Below are 14,392 nucleotides of genomic sequence, written 5' to 3'. Positions count from 1 at the left end.
TAACTTCTTTGCCATTGGTTCGAACTTCCTCCTTTAGCTCAGAGTAGCTTGATCTTCTGGAGCCTTCCTCTCTCAACTCATCAAAGTTATTCTCCGTCCAGCTTTGTTCTGTTGCTGGTGAGGAGCTGCATTCCTTTGGAGGAGGAGAGGTGCTCTGATTTTTAGAGTTTCCGGTTTTTCTGCTCTGTTTTTTCCCCATCTTTGTGGTTTTATCTACCTTTGGTCTTTGATGATGGTGACGTACAGATGGGTTTTTGGTGTGGATGTCCTTTCTGTTTGTTAGTTTTCCTTCTAACAGTCAGGACCCTCAGCTGCAGGTCTGTTGGAATTTACTGGAGGTCCACTCCAGACCCTGTTTGCCTGGGTATCAGCAGCGGTGGCTGCAGAACAGCTGATATTGGTGAGCCGCAAATGCTACTGCCTGATCATTCCTCTGGAAGTTTTGTCTCAGAGGAGTACCCGGCTGTGTGAGGTGTCAGTCCCCACCTACTGGGGGGTGCCTCCCAGTTAGGCTACTCGGGAGTCAGGGACCTACTTGAGGAGGCAGTCTGCCCGTTCTCAGATCTCAAACTGCGTGCTGGGAGAACCACTACTCTCTTCAAAGCTGTCAGACAGGGATATTTAAGTCTGCAGAGGTTATTGCTGTCTTTTATTTGTCTGTGCCCTGCCCCCAGAGGTGGAGCCTACAGAGGCAGGCAGGCCTCCTTGAGCTGTGGTGGGCTCCACCCAGTTCGAGCTTCCCAGCCACTTTGTTTACCTACTCAAGCCTGAGCAATGGCGGGCGCCCCTCCGCCAGCCTTGCTGCCGCCTTGCAGTTTGATCTCAGACTGCTGTGCTAGCAATGAGCGAGGCTCTATGGGTGTAGGACCCTCGGAGCCATGTGTGGGATATAATCTCCTGGTGTGCCGTTTGTTAAGCCCGTTGGAAAAGCACAGTATTAGGGTGGGAGTGACCCAGTTTTCCAGGTGCCGTCTGTCACCCATTTCTTTGACTAGGAAAGGGAATTCCCTGACCACTTGTGCTTCCTGGGTAAGGCAATGCCTCGCCCTGCTTTGGCTCACGCACAGTGTGCTGCACCCACTGTCCTGCACCCACTGTCCGGCACTCCCCAGTGAGATGAACCTGTTACCTCAGTTGGAAATGTGGAAATCACCCGTCTTCTGCATCGCTCATGCTGGGAGCTGTAGGCTGCAGCTGTTCCTATTCGGCCATCTTGGCTCCACCCCTTTTTTTTTTTTTTTTTTTGATACAGAGTCTCGCTCTGTCACCCAGGTTGGAGTGCAGTGGCATGATCTCCCTCACTGCAACTTTCACCGCCTGGGTTCAAGCAATTCTCGCACCTCAGCTTCCCAAGTAGCTGGGATTACAGGCATGCACCACCGCACTGGCTAATTTTGGTTTTTTTTTTTTTTTTTTTTTTTTTTTTTTTCATTAAAGTCAGGGTTTTGCCGTGTTGGCCAGGCTGATCTTGAACTCCTGACCTCAAGTGATCCGCCTGCCTGGGCCTTCCAAAGTGCTGTGATTACAGGCATGAGCCACCATACCCAGCCTTCTATTTCTTTTTAAATCATTTTCGGTAGTTTGTACCTTCTAGTAATTTGTCCATTTCATCTAGATTATCTAATGTGTTGGCATACAGTTGTTTATAGTATTTCCATGTAATTATTTTATTTGATTCCTAAATTTCCTTTATTTTGTAAGGCCAGTAGTAATGCCCCCTATTTTACTTCTAATTTATGCAACATGAGTCTTGTCTTAATCTTATTCAGTCTAGCTAAAGTTTTGTCAATTTTACTGATTTTTTTGAAACATAAACTTCTTTTTTGTTTATTTTCTCTCATTTTTCTATTTCCTCTTTCTTTAATTTCTGCTCTAATTCTTACTATTTTCTTCCTCTTGCTTTGAGTTTCATTCTTTTCTTTTTACAGTGTACTTAATATGGAAGATTAGGTTATTGATTTGAGATATTTCTTCTTTTTTAATATAGGAAGTTACATCTATAAATTTCCCTCTAAGTACTGCTTTAGCCATGTCCAACAAGTTTGGGTATGTTGTATTTTCATTTTCATTCATCTAAAAGTCTGAATTTACTTGTGCTTTCTTCTTTGACCGATTGGTTATTTAGCAGTATGTTGTTTTATTTCTACATATTTGTGAATTTCCCACATTCCTTTCTGTTAATGATTTCTATTTTTATTCCTATGGTTGGAGAGCATACTTTGTATTATGTATGTCCTTTTAAGTTTATTGAGACATGTTTTGTGACCTGACATATAATCTATTCCTGAGATGGTTTCATGCGCACTTAAGTATGTGTATTTTTTTGTTGTTGGGTGAAGTGTTCTACCAATGTGTGTTAGGTCAAATTTGTGTGTAGTGCTCTTTAAGTCTTTGGTTTTCTTGTTGATCTTCTGCATGGTTGTTCTATCTATGATTGAAAGTGGAGTATTGAAGTATCTCACTATTATTGTTAAATTGTGTATTTCTTCTTTCAATTCTCTCATTTTTTACTTCACATGTTGTAGGGTTCTGTTGTTAGGTGTATATGTATTTCTAATTGTTATAGCTTCCTGATGGGTTGACACTTTTATCATTATAAAATGTCCCTATTTATTTCTAGTGCTTTTTTGTTTTAAAGTCTATTTTGTCTGATATTAGTATGGCCACTGTAGTTTTTTTATGTTTACTGTTTGCATGACATATCTTTTCCCATACTTTTACTGTCAACATTTTTCTGTCTTTGAATCTAAAGTGTGTATTCTGTAGACAACATATACAGATGGTCCCTGACTTATAATGGTTCAACTTATGACTTTTTAACTTCACAATGGTGTGAAAGTGATATGAATTCAGTAGAAATCATACTTTGAACTTTGAAGTTTGATCTTTTCTTGGGCTAGCAATATACAGTACAATACTCTCTTGTGATGCCAGGCAGTGGCAGTAAGCTGCAGCTCCCTGCCAGCCATGCTAACATAAGTGGTCTGAGCATGTTCAAGGTGGGCTAAGCTAAGCTATGATATAGTAGGCTGGATGTATTAAATGCATTTTTGACTTATAATATTTTCAGCTTATGATGAGTTTATCAGGACATAACGCTATCGTAAATTGAGAGCATCTGTGGTTGGATCTTGCTTTTTATCCAATCTGACAATCCCTGTCTTTCAATTGGATATTTTAATCATTTGCACTTAATATTATTCATAAAGTTAGATTATGTTTATTATTAATAAATATTATTAATAATAAAGTTAGATTAACTTTATTATTCATAAAGTTAGATTATGCCGTTTGATTTTTTGTTTTCCATGGGTCTCATGTGTTTTTTGTTCCTCTATTTTTCCTTTACTAATTTCTTTTGCATTAAATGAATATTGTCTAGAGAAACATTTTCAAACTCATTTAATGATTTTTTTCACTGTAGGCTTTTGAGTTTTTCTTACTGTTTGCTCTAGAGCTTTCCTATACATATTAACCTATCAGAGTCAGCTTCAGATTTGTTACAGTTGACCCTTGAGCAATGTGGATTTGAACTGTGTGGATCTACTTGTACATGGATTTTTTTCAACCAAACTTGGCTTGAAGGTTTCTCAATTGAATGTGAAACCTGTGTGTATGAAGGGCTGACTTTTTGTATATGCAGGTTCTGCAAGGCTGACAGAATTTTAAAATTTCATATTTTTAAAAATATGAATTTATGTTGCTATTATTTTTACCCATAATCCTCACTATGTGAGTTCTATGGGACACATGGGTGTGGGGAGCAGTGTGGAACCAATCCCCTGTGTATACCAAGGGACAACAGTAACTTAATTCCACTGAGATGTAGAAATGTTACTCCACTTCCTCTTTCCCTTTTTTTGTGCTATTGTTGTTATACATACCAGATATTTATATTCTGCAAACCCAAGAATACATTGTTACAATTATTACTTTATGTAATTTTGTGTCTATTAAAGATGGAAAAAGAAAGAGGAGAAAGTATATATTTATAGTGTTTGCTATATTTAACTTCTTCTTTACCTTGATACTTTTTATTTGTTCTTGTGTGTTTGAGTTACCATCTGGTGTTATTTTCCTAGTCCAATATTTTGCCCCAAGCTACTGCCTTTATTCTGTTTTTGCAAAGTATTCATTTCTATATGTTTTAGGCCCAAGAATACACACATATGTACATGCAAACATATATACATACATACATGTAGTTTTATATACTTGCTTTGTAAATCAGCCAAGAGAAATGTGTTAGCTCATTTTTGCATTGCTATAAAGAAATACCTGAGGCTGGTTAATTTTAAAGACAAGAGATTTAATTGGCTCACTGTTCTGCAGGCTGTACAGGTAGCATGATGCCAGCATCTGTTTCTGGAGAGGACTTAGGAAGCTTATAATCATGGCAGAAGGGAAACAGGGAGCTAGTGCATCACATGGCAAGAGAGGAAGCAAGAGAGAGGGTGGGGAGGTGCATACACTTTTAAGCAACCAGATCTCACATGAACTAGCTGAGCAAGAACTCATCACCATGGGGATGGTGCTAAGTCATGCATGAGGGATCCACCCTCATGATCTACTCAGCTGTCACCAGGCCCCACCTCCAACATTGAGAATCACATTTCAACACGAGATTTGTAGGGGACACACATTCAAACCATAACAAGAAGAAAAAAGAAGAAATATGCATTTATGCTGGTATATATTTTTACCTTTACCCATACTTTTTGTTTTTTCATGTGGATTTATACTTTCATTTGAGTTTACTTGCTTTCAGCCTGAAGAACTTCCTTTGGTCTTTCTTGTAAAATATGTCTGCGAACAATGATTTTTTTTCAGTTTCGTTTATTTGAGAATGTCTTTATTTCATCTTCATTTTTAAAAGACGTTTTTGCTAGATATAAGATTCAATGTTGACTGTTTTTCCTTTCAGCATTTTGCATATGTTATTCTATTGCCTCTGGCCTTCATTGTTTCTGCTAAGAAGTCAAATACTAACCTTATTTGGGATCTCTTATATGTGATAAGATGTTTTTCTTTCCTGCTTTCAAGATTTTCTTTTCTTTTGTTCTTTTTATTTTTATTTTTATTTTTTTAGATACAGGTCTCACTCTGTCACTCAGGCTGGAGTGCAGTGGCACAATCATGGCTCACTGCAGCCTTGAAGAGATCCTTCCACCTCAGCCTCTCAAGTAGCTGGGACTACAGGTATATGCTACCATGCCCACCTAGCTTAAAATATTTTTTTGTAGAGGCAGGATCTACAAAAAAATCACACTACCCTATGTTGTCGAGGCTACTGTCAAACTCCTGGGTTCAAGCTATCCTCCCTCCTTTGCCTCCCAAAGTGCTGGGATTACAGGCATGAACCACTGTGCCTGGGCTAAGATTTCCTTTTTATCTTTGTTTTCAGCATTTTTACTCTCATGTGTCTGAATTTGTATCTCTTTGCGTCTATTTTCCTTGGAGTTCATTGAGCTCAGATATGTAGATTAATGTTTTCTCAACATATTTAAACATTTTATGCTATCATTTCTTCAAATAGTTTTTTTTTCTGTTTTCTTCTTTTTCCTTCTTCTGATATTCTCCTTATGTGAATGTTGGTGCACTTAAAAGTGTCCCATATTTCTCTGAGACTCTTTTAATTTTTCTTCATTCTATTTTTCTTTCTGTTCTTCTGATTGTCTAATCTCTGTCAATCTATCTTAAGTTTGTTGATTCTTCTGACACTTTAAATCTAGTTTAGTTGAGCCCCTCTATTAAATTTTCATTTCAGTTATTCTACTTTTCAATTCCAGTATTTCCATTAGTTTTTTTTTTTTAATAATTCTTATCTCCTAATTGATACTCTCTACTTGATGGGACATGGTCATCATAACTTCCTTTACTAATTTTTTTTTGAGACAGAATCTTCCTCTGTTGTCCAGGCTGGAGTGCAGTAGTGTGATCTCGGCTCACTACAACCTCTGCCTCCCGGGTTCAAGCGATTCTTCTGCCTCAGCCTTCTGAGAAGTTGGGATTACAGGCACGTGCCACCACACCTGGGTAATTTTTGTGTTTTTAGTAGAGATGGGGTTTTGCCATGTTGGCCAGGCTGGTCTCAAATGCTCAACCTCAGGTGATCCCCCTGCCTTGGCCTCCCAAAGTGCTGGGATTACAGGCGTGAGCCACGGCGCCTGGCCTCAATTTGCTTTACTTTTTAATGCATCATTTACTTGAGTTCTTTGTACATATATAATGGCTACTTTGAAGGCTTTGTCTATTAAATCTGAAATCTAGCCCCTCTCACATGCATTTTTTTTGTTCCCATGTATGCCTCACACTTTTCTGTTTCTTTGCATATCTCATAATTTTTTATGAAAATTGGACATTTTAGGTAATACATTGTTGGGACTATGGATATGGATTTTTCTCTCCCTCTCTGGGACTTGTTTTTGTTATTTGCTTGAGTGTGTTTTTGTGACTTGGCTATACTATTTTAATGAAATCTGTTGTCTCCTTGTCACACGCGTCCATGTGAAGAGACCACCAAACAAGTTTTCTTTGAGCAATAAAGCTTTTTAATCACCTGGGTGCAGGTGGGCTGAGTCTGAAAAGAGAGTCAGCAAAGGGAGTTAGGGGTGGGGCAGTTTTATAGGATTTGGGTGGGTAGTGGAAAATTACAGTCACAGGGGGTTGTTCTCTTGCGGGCAGGGGCGGGGGGTCACAAGGTGCTCAGTAGGGAGCTCCGGAGACTTATTGTCCAGGAGAAGGAATGTCACAAGGTAATGTCATCAGTTAAGGCAGGAACCGGCCATTTTCACTTCTTTTGTGATTCTTCAGTTGCTTCAGGCCATCTGGATGTATACGTGCAGGCTTGGGCTCAGAGGCCTGACATTCCTGTCTTCTTATATTCATAAGAAAAATAAAACAAAATAGTGTTGAAGTGTTGGGGTGGCGAAAATTTTTGGGGGTGGTATGGAGAGATAATGGGCCATGTTTCGCAGGGCTGCTTCTAGTGGGATTAGGGGTGGCATGGAAACCTAGAATGGGAGAGATTAAGCTGAAGGAAGATTTTGTGGTAAGGGATGATATTGTGGGGTTGTTACAAGGAGCATTTGTCATACAGAATGATTAGTGATGGCCTGGATATGGTTTTGTATGAATTGAGAAGCTAAATGGAAGACCCAAGGTCCAAATAAGAGAAGGAGAAAATCAGGTATTAAAGGACTAAGATTGGGAGGACCCACGACATCCAATCAGAGTGCCTAAGGGGGTTCAGTGTGATTATTTGCTTGGTTGGTGAGTTTTGGGGTCTATCCTTGAGTTTTTTTATGTTGTCATATACCAGGCTAGATTGATTTTAGGTAAAAACAACACTCTTCTTTTAAAAATGTACAGAGTCCTCTTTTTTTAAGCAGTAAGTTGAGGCCTCAGCAATTTTGGAGGAAAGAGAAATGCAAAGCCAGCAATTGTTTGTTAAAGAAGGATTAGAAATGGCTAGGAGTGAGATTGATAGTGTGGTGGAGATAGCTGGGGAGAGGTAGAGGATGGCATAAGAATGGGAACGAGAATAAGAGTGACTATGAAAGTAAAGAATAAGACTTTATCAGGGTGAAAGTATTGGATTGTACCTTGCCACTGAAGATCTTTTATCCACTTTAAGAGAGACTTAAGGGTGGCAGTTTGAGGTAAAACCAGGAGCCACTGAATACCAAGAGCCTGAGAAACTGCTTGGGCGATTTGACTAATAAAGGCCAATCCGTTATCAGACTGTATTATAGAGGTGGGAAGGCCAAACCGAGGAATTATGTCTGACAGAAGGGAAGAAATGACCACAGTGGCCTTTTCAGGCCCTGTGGGAAAGGCCTCTACCCATCCAGTGAAAGTGTCTACCCAGACCAAGAGGTATTTTAGTTTCCTGACTCGGGGCATGTGAGTAAAGTCAATTTGCCAGTCCTGGACAGGGGCAAATCCCCGAGCTTGATGTGTAGGGAAGAGAGGGGGCCTGAACAATCCCTCAGGAGTCGTAGAATAGCAGATGGAACACTGAGAAGTTATTTCCTTGAGAATAGATTTCCACGATGGAAAGGAAATGAGAGATTCTAAGAGGCGGGCTAGCAGCGTGTAACCTGCATGGAAGAGGTTATGAAATGACAACAGAATAGAATGGGCCTGTGAGGCTGGAAGGAGGTATTTTCCTTGTTCAAGAACCATTTGCCTTGTGTGGGAAGAGATTGACAGGTGGAAGTTTCAGTGGGGGAGTAGGTGGGAGTGACCGATAAGAAGGAGAAAAACTGCCATGAGGGACAGAAGTTGGAATGCTAGCTGCTTTTTTAGCTACCTTAGCAGCATAAGCATTACCCTGAGTGATGGGATCTGACACCTTTTGATGGCCCTAGCAGTGAATGACTCCAGCTTCCTTGGGAAGTAAAGCGACCTTGAGAAGAGTTTTTATTAAAGAGGCATTAATGATGGAGGACCCTTGTGTAGTGAGGAAACCTCTTTCAGCCTGTATAACAGCATGGTGGTGCAGGATATGGAAGGCATATTTACAGTCATTATAAATATTGACACATAGTCCTTTTGCAAGAGTGAGGGCCCGAGTTAAGGCAATGAGTTCAGCTTGCTGAGAGGTAGTGGAGGGGGCAGAGTGGTAGCCTCAAGGATAGATGTGGAAGATACTATAGCATAGCCTGCCTTTGCTGGTGAGTGGCAATTAGGCCTGGTAGAACTGCCATCAATAAACCAAGTGCGATCAGGGTGAGGAACAGGAAAGAAGGAAATATGGGAAATGGAGTGAATATCAGGTGGATCAGAGAGATGCAATCATGTGGGTCAGGTGTGGTATCAGGAATAATGTGGGGGCCAGCCTAAAACAGTAAGGTTAAGTTGTTTGGACAGAAAGGCTACAGGATGTGGTCCTGGCTCTTGTGTAAGAATTTTGACTGCACGGCCCTGTACTTTGCCTGCGTGTAATGAAAAAGGTTGGGATGAGTTAGGGAGAGCTATTGTGGGAGCAGCTTTTAGGGCTGTTTTTTAAGGAATGGAAAGGGGAGTGTGGAGAGGATTTAGGATTTATGGGGTCAGCTATGATTATCTAGAGCAGAATATTGGGTTGTGGAGGGAGGTATTTAGGATAGGAGAGTATATGGGTTTGGCACCATGGGTGGATAGGCAAGACAATTTGGTTGATAAGGCGCAGATCCTGAACTAACCTGTAAGACTTGTCCGGTTTTTGGATGGTAAAAAGGGGGAATTGTAAGGAGAGTTTATAGGCTTTAAAAGGCCATGCTGTAACAGGTGAGCGATAACAGGCTTTAATCCTTTTAAAGCATGCTGTGGGATGGGATATTGGCATTGAGCGGGGTAAGGGTGATTAGGTTTTAATGGGATGGTAAGGGGTGCATGATTGATCACCAGGGAAGGAGTAAAGGTGTCCCATACTTGTGGATTAAGGTGGGAGATACAAGGGGAGGATGTGAAGGAGGCTTTGAATTTGGGAAAAGGGCAACAATGAGGTGTGGTTGTAGCCTAGGAATAGTCAGGGAAGCAGATAATTTAGTTAAAAAGTCTCGACCTAATAAGGGAGCTGGGCAGGTGGGGATAACTAAAAAGAAATGCATAAAAGAATGTTGTCCAAGTTGGCACCAGAGTTGGGGAGTTTTAAGAGGTTTAGAAGCCTGGCTGTCAATACCCACAACAATTATGGAGGCAAGGGAAACAGGCCTTTGAAAAGAATGTACTGCAGAGTAGGTAGCCTCCGTATTAAGAAGGGGATGGACTTACCCTCCACTGTAAGATCTACCCAAAGCATCTGTGATGGTCCAGGAGGCTTCCGAGGCAATCAGGCAGTGTCAGTCTTAAGCCGCTAAGCCGAGATCTGGGAAGGAGTCAGTCAGAGAGCCTTGGGCCAGAGTTCCAGGGATTCTGGGAGTGGCTGCCAGGCAAGGTGGACAGTCTGATTTCCAGTGGGGTCCTGCACAGATGGGACATGGCTTAGGAGGAATCCTGGGCTGCAGGCATTCCTTGGCCCAGTGGCCAGATTTCCAGCACTTAAAGCAAGATCCTGGGGGAGGAGGTCCTGAAGGAATACCTGACCGCTATGGCTTAGGTGTTTGAAGTTCTTTTGTGCTGGAGATGTGGCTGGGGTTTCTCTCACAGCAGAGGCAAGTAATTGCAACTCTTCTCTATTATTGTACACCTTGAAGGCAAGGTTAATTAAGTCCTGTTGTGGGGTTTGAGGGCTGGAATCTGATTTTTGGAGCTTTTTGCAATGCTGGGAGTGGATTGGGTAATAAAATGTATATTGAGAATAAGATGGCCTTCTGACCCCTTTGGGTCTAGGGTGGTAAAGTATCTAAGGGTTGTTGCCAAATGGGCCATGAACTGGGCTGAGTTTTTATATTTGATGAAAAAGAACCTAAACGCTAACTGATTTGGGAGAGGTCGGATAAAGAAAAAGGAGCATTAGCCTTGGCTATGCCTTCAGCTCCAGCCACCTCTTTAAGAGGAAATTTTTGGGCAGGTGGTCGAGAGGGCTAGTCACGGAATGAAATTATAATCTGGACCAGGTATGAGGAGGGGAGGTGATAGAAGGATTATAGAGTAGGGGAGCGGAGGCTGAGGAAGAATTGGGACCTGGCTTGGCCTCGTGAGGAGCAGCCTGGGGAGGAGGGGAGAGGTCAGATGGGTCCGTAAAAAAGGAGGATTCAAAGGACTCAGAGCTTGAGGTAGAGATCGAAGGAACAGGAGAGAAAGAAGAAAGATTTGGGACGAGTTGCATTGGGAGCAGAGACTAGGGAGGGACCAATGTGTAAAAGAATGCCTGGATGTCAGGCACCCCAGACCATTTGCCCATTTTTTGACAAAAATCATCCAGGTCTTTTAAGATGGAGAAATCAACAGTGCCATTTTCTGGCTATTTAGAACCATTATCAAGTTTTTATGGGGGCCAAGTGGTGTTGCAGAAAAAAAAAATGCTTAGGTTTTAGGTCAGGCGAGAGTTGAAGAGGTTTTGTTTTTGAGAACACAGGCTAAGGGAGAAGAAGGGGGAATAGAGGGTGGAAGTTTGCCCATAGTGAAGGAGGCAAGCCCAGAGAAAAGAGAGGGTAGAGACACGGAGAAGGGGGGTGGTGAGCAGCCCTGGGCTGCAATGTGGGTGAGCAGCCAAAGCGGGCGTCCCCACAATTGACTTGCCACCAAGGGAATGTGGGTGAATGACCAGGGCAGGCATCCCCGCGGTGATCAGACACCAATGGAGTGTGGGTGAATAATCAGGCAGGTGTCCCCGCAGTGATTAAACACCAAGGGAAGACTGTCTTCCCAAGTCTGTGACCAGCTACGGAGTTTTGGGTCCACAGATAAAATGTGCCTCCTTTGTTTCTACTAGAGAGGAAAAAGAACTGGAATTGGAAGGAAAGGGAGATTGAAGGGTAGTGAGAGAGGCTGGAGAAGAGAGTGAAAAGACTGCTTACCCAATTTGAAATTGGTGAGATGTTCCTTGGGCTGGTTGTTCTGAGGACCTGAGGTCATAGGTGGATCTCCTCATGGAGTGAGGGTGAGGGCAGGGGACTGATCTCCCAAAGGAGTCCTCCTGTCCTGGGTCTTTGGCACCAAATGTCACACGTGTCTGTGTGAAGACACCACCAAACAGGCTTTGTGTGAGCAGTAAAGCTGTTTATTTCACCTAGGTGTAGGTGGGCTGAGTCTGAAAAGAGAGTCAGCAAAGGGAGTTAGGGGTGGGGCAGTTTTATAGGGTTTGGGTCAGTAGTGGAAAATTACAGTAAAAGGGAGTTGTTTTCTTGTGGGCAGGGGCAGGGGTCACAAGGGAGCTCCAGAGACTTATTGTCCAGGAGAAGGAATGTCACAAGGTAATGTCATCAGTTAAGGCGGGAACCAGCCATTTTCACTTCTTTAGTGATTCTTCAGTTGCTTCAGGCCATCTGGATGTATACATGCAGGCTTGGGCTCAGAGGCCTGACACTCCTACTGTGCCGGGTATGACTCCTAGGAGGGCATTGCCTTGGGTGTGCACACAGTGAAGTTGGATGACAGTGATTTTGGCAGGACATTCTTTGACTACCTTTTCCCCTAGTTTCTCTGTTAAGCTCTCTGCCTCATTTAGTATCACGCCCAACTGTAAACTCCAAGAATTAACAGCTGATTCCTCTATTGTTTTCAACAATGCCCTGGGGCATAAATTGCTCTGCAGTCTGATCCAATTAAACTCAGGCAGGGGTAGTTTTTGAGACTAGTCTTTAGTTTTAGTTTTTGAGACTAGGTTTAGTCTGACCCCAGGAGAGTACTTCTTTTTTTTTTTTTCCAAGATGGAGTTTCGCTCTTGTTGCCCTGGCTGGAGTGCAGTGGTGCTGTCTCAGCTCACTGCAACCTCCGCCTCCTAGGTTCAATTGATTCTCCTGCCTCAGCTTCCCAAGTAGCTGGGATTACAAGCGCCTGCCACCACACCCAGCTAATTTTTGTATTTTTACTAGAGACAGGTTTCATCCAGGCTGGCCTCGAACTCCTGACCTCAGGTGATCCACCCGTCTTGGCTTCCCAAAGTGCTGGGATTACAGGTGTGAGCCACCATGCCCAGCAGAGAGTACTTCTTAGCTGTCACTTTCCTTGGTTCTCTTTGGTGAAATAGCAGGTACATGCTTTAGCTGGTGCTCTTAATTAAGAAAAGCTGTTGTTTTCTAGAACACCCTTAGGCTTGAACTTTCCCACATTCTCTTTCAAATGGTCAGTTACTTTGGGGAAAGATTGGAACTCTCTTTTCTGATGAACTAACTCTCCCCATAGGAAAAATCTCTGAAGCACTATTCTGTGTGGGGCAGTAGCCTCTGATCTTCTTGGCTTCCCTCTCCTTGCTAACTTGAGCAAGCTGAAGCAAAGGTCACTGGGGTTATCCCAGCTTGGCCGGCTGCACTTGGGGTAGACCCTCCATTTTATGTGTGAGTGTTAGGTGGAGGAAGGGAGCTCCCAATCTCCTGGCTATACTCTCCTGGAATTTTTCCTTTTGAAGTTGGAGTTGGAGGCCTTGAGAAATGTTGGCATTCTACCCTCCTGTTAAGATATGGTACCCCTTGATTAGGAGCTGAGGAGAGAGGGAACTCCATCTTCCTGGTTGTATTCACCTGGAGTGGAGCTTCTGTCAAGCTGAGCTGGGTGAATAAAGTTGGGAGAGGGTCATGACTCAAATTCCACATACTCTTATTGGTTCTTTCTGAGTTTTAGTGGATTTTCTTTAATAAATGTTTCTTCATTTGCTGTATGCTTTGGAGAATTTCCAGAGACTTTAAATAGTTGTTTTAAAATAGTTTTTATCAGCTATGCTTGTATGCCAGAAAGTGGGTCCTTGGAGTTTCTCATGCTGCCATACCAGAAGTGGAAACTACTTAAGTTTAGAAGACAAATGACCATAAACATTGGTTTTAAAAACATTTTGTGGTCTTCTATGTAGCCAATGAATATATTTTTATGGCAAAATCACTAGCCAAGCTTCAAACACATTTGTCTCTTCTTATTTCACTGATTATTCTTTTTGAAAAGAGGATAAAGATGTTCTGCTAAGTTGGGGCTACATGATCAGAAACATTTAGTTAGAATTCACTTCAAAAATATAGTACTGGGATTAGAAACATTTCAGAGAAGTCAAACCTTTTTATTTGTATTCTTCTTATTATTTTTTGATATGGAGTCTTGCTGTGTCACCAGGCTGGAATGCAGTGGTGTGATCTCAGCTCACTGCAACCTCCACCTCCCAGGTTCAAGCGATTCTTCTGCCTCAGCCTCCTGAGTAGCTGGGACTACAGGTGTGTGCCACCACGCCCAGCTGATTTTTGTATTTTTAGTAGAGACAGGGTTTCACCATGTTGGCTGGGATGGTCTCCATCTCTTGACCTCGTGATCCGCCCACCTCGGGCTCTCAAAGTGCTGGGATTACAGGCGTGAGCCACTGCGCCTGGCCTTTTGAACTTTAATGTAGGTATGAGAACAATAAATTATTTGTCTCTAGGGACTATTTTAGGAGTAAATTATCTTGCTGCCAAAGACATTGCTGAAGTTTTCTTCTAAAACAGTGAGACTGATTATCAAAGAATTGCTTGGTATAAAAACAAAACAAAAATCTAGTACTAGGTCAATTGCTTGTAATTAACAATAAACAAATGAGCCAAAACAAAACCAGCCTACACAATGTTGCTCTCATTTACAAGGCCCCTGTTTCCTTGATAGCAGCCACCAAATTGATGGCCATCGCACAGGTCCAATTTCAGTATTTGTCCCCAGATGCTATCATACAATGGTAAAAACTCCTATATTTCTTCCTTTCTGTTCCTGAAATGAAAAGCCATGTAAATGAGCACTTTACATAGTTATTACTTTAGTCTTGCCGTGAAATGTTATCAGCTGTAGGCTT

At 42.2% G+C, this 14,392-nt stretch overlaps 1 protein-coding gene across 2 annotated transcripts in view; it reads left to right on the top strand.

The window, feature by feature from the left end:
• HYCC1 (hyccin PI4KA lipid kinase complex subunit 1) overlaps window positions 1-14,392 on the top strand; it is a 116,724-nt gene that overhangs the window by 87,144 nt on the left and 15,188 nt on the right. The window lies entirely within an intron of this gene.

Source organism: Pan troglodytes, chromosome 6, assembly GCF_028858775.2.
Source record: "Pan troglodytes isolate AG18354 chromosome 6, NHGRI_mPanTro3-v2.0_pri, whole genome shotgun sequence".
In the NCBI taxonomy this organism is placed as follows: domain Eukaryota; kingdom Metazoa; phylum Chordata; class Mammalia; order Primates; family Hominidae; genus Pan; species Pan troglodytes.
The sequence above is the reverse complement of the archived record's forward strand: the minus strand, read 5'-3'. Positions and strand labels throughout refer to the sequence as shown.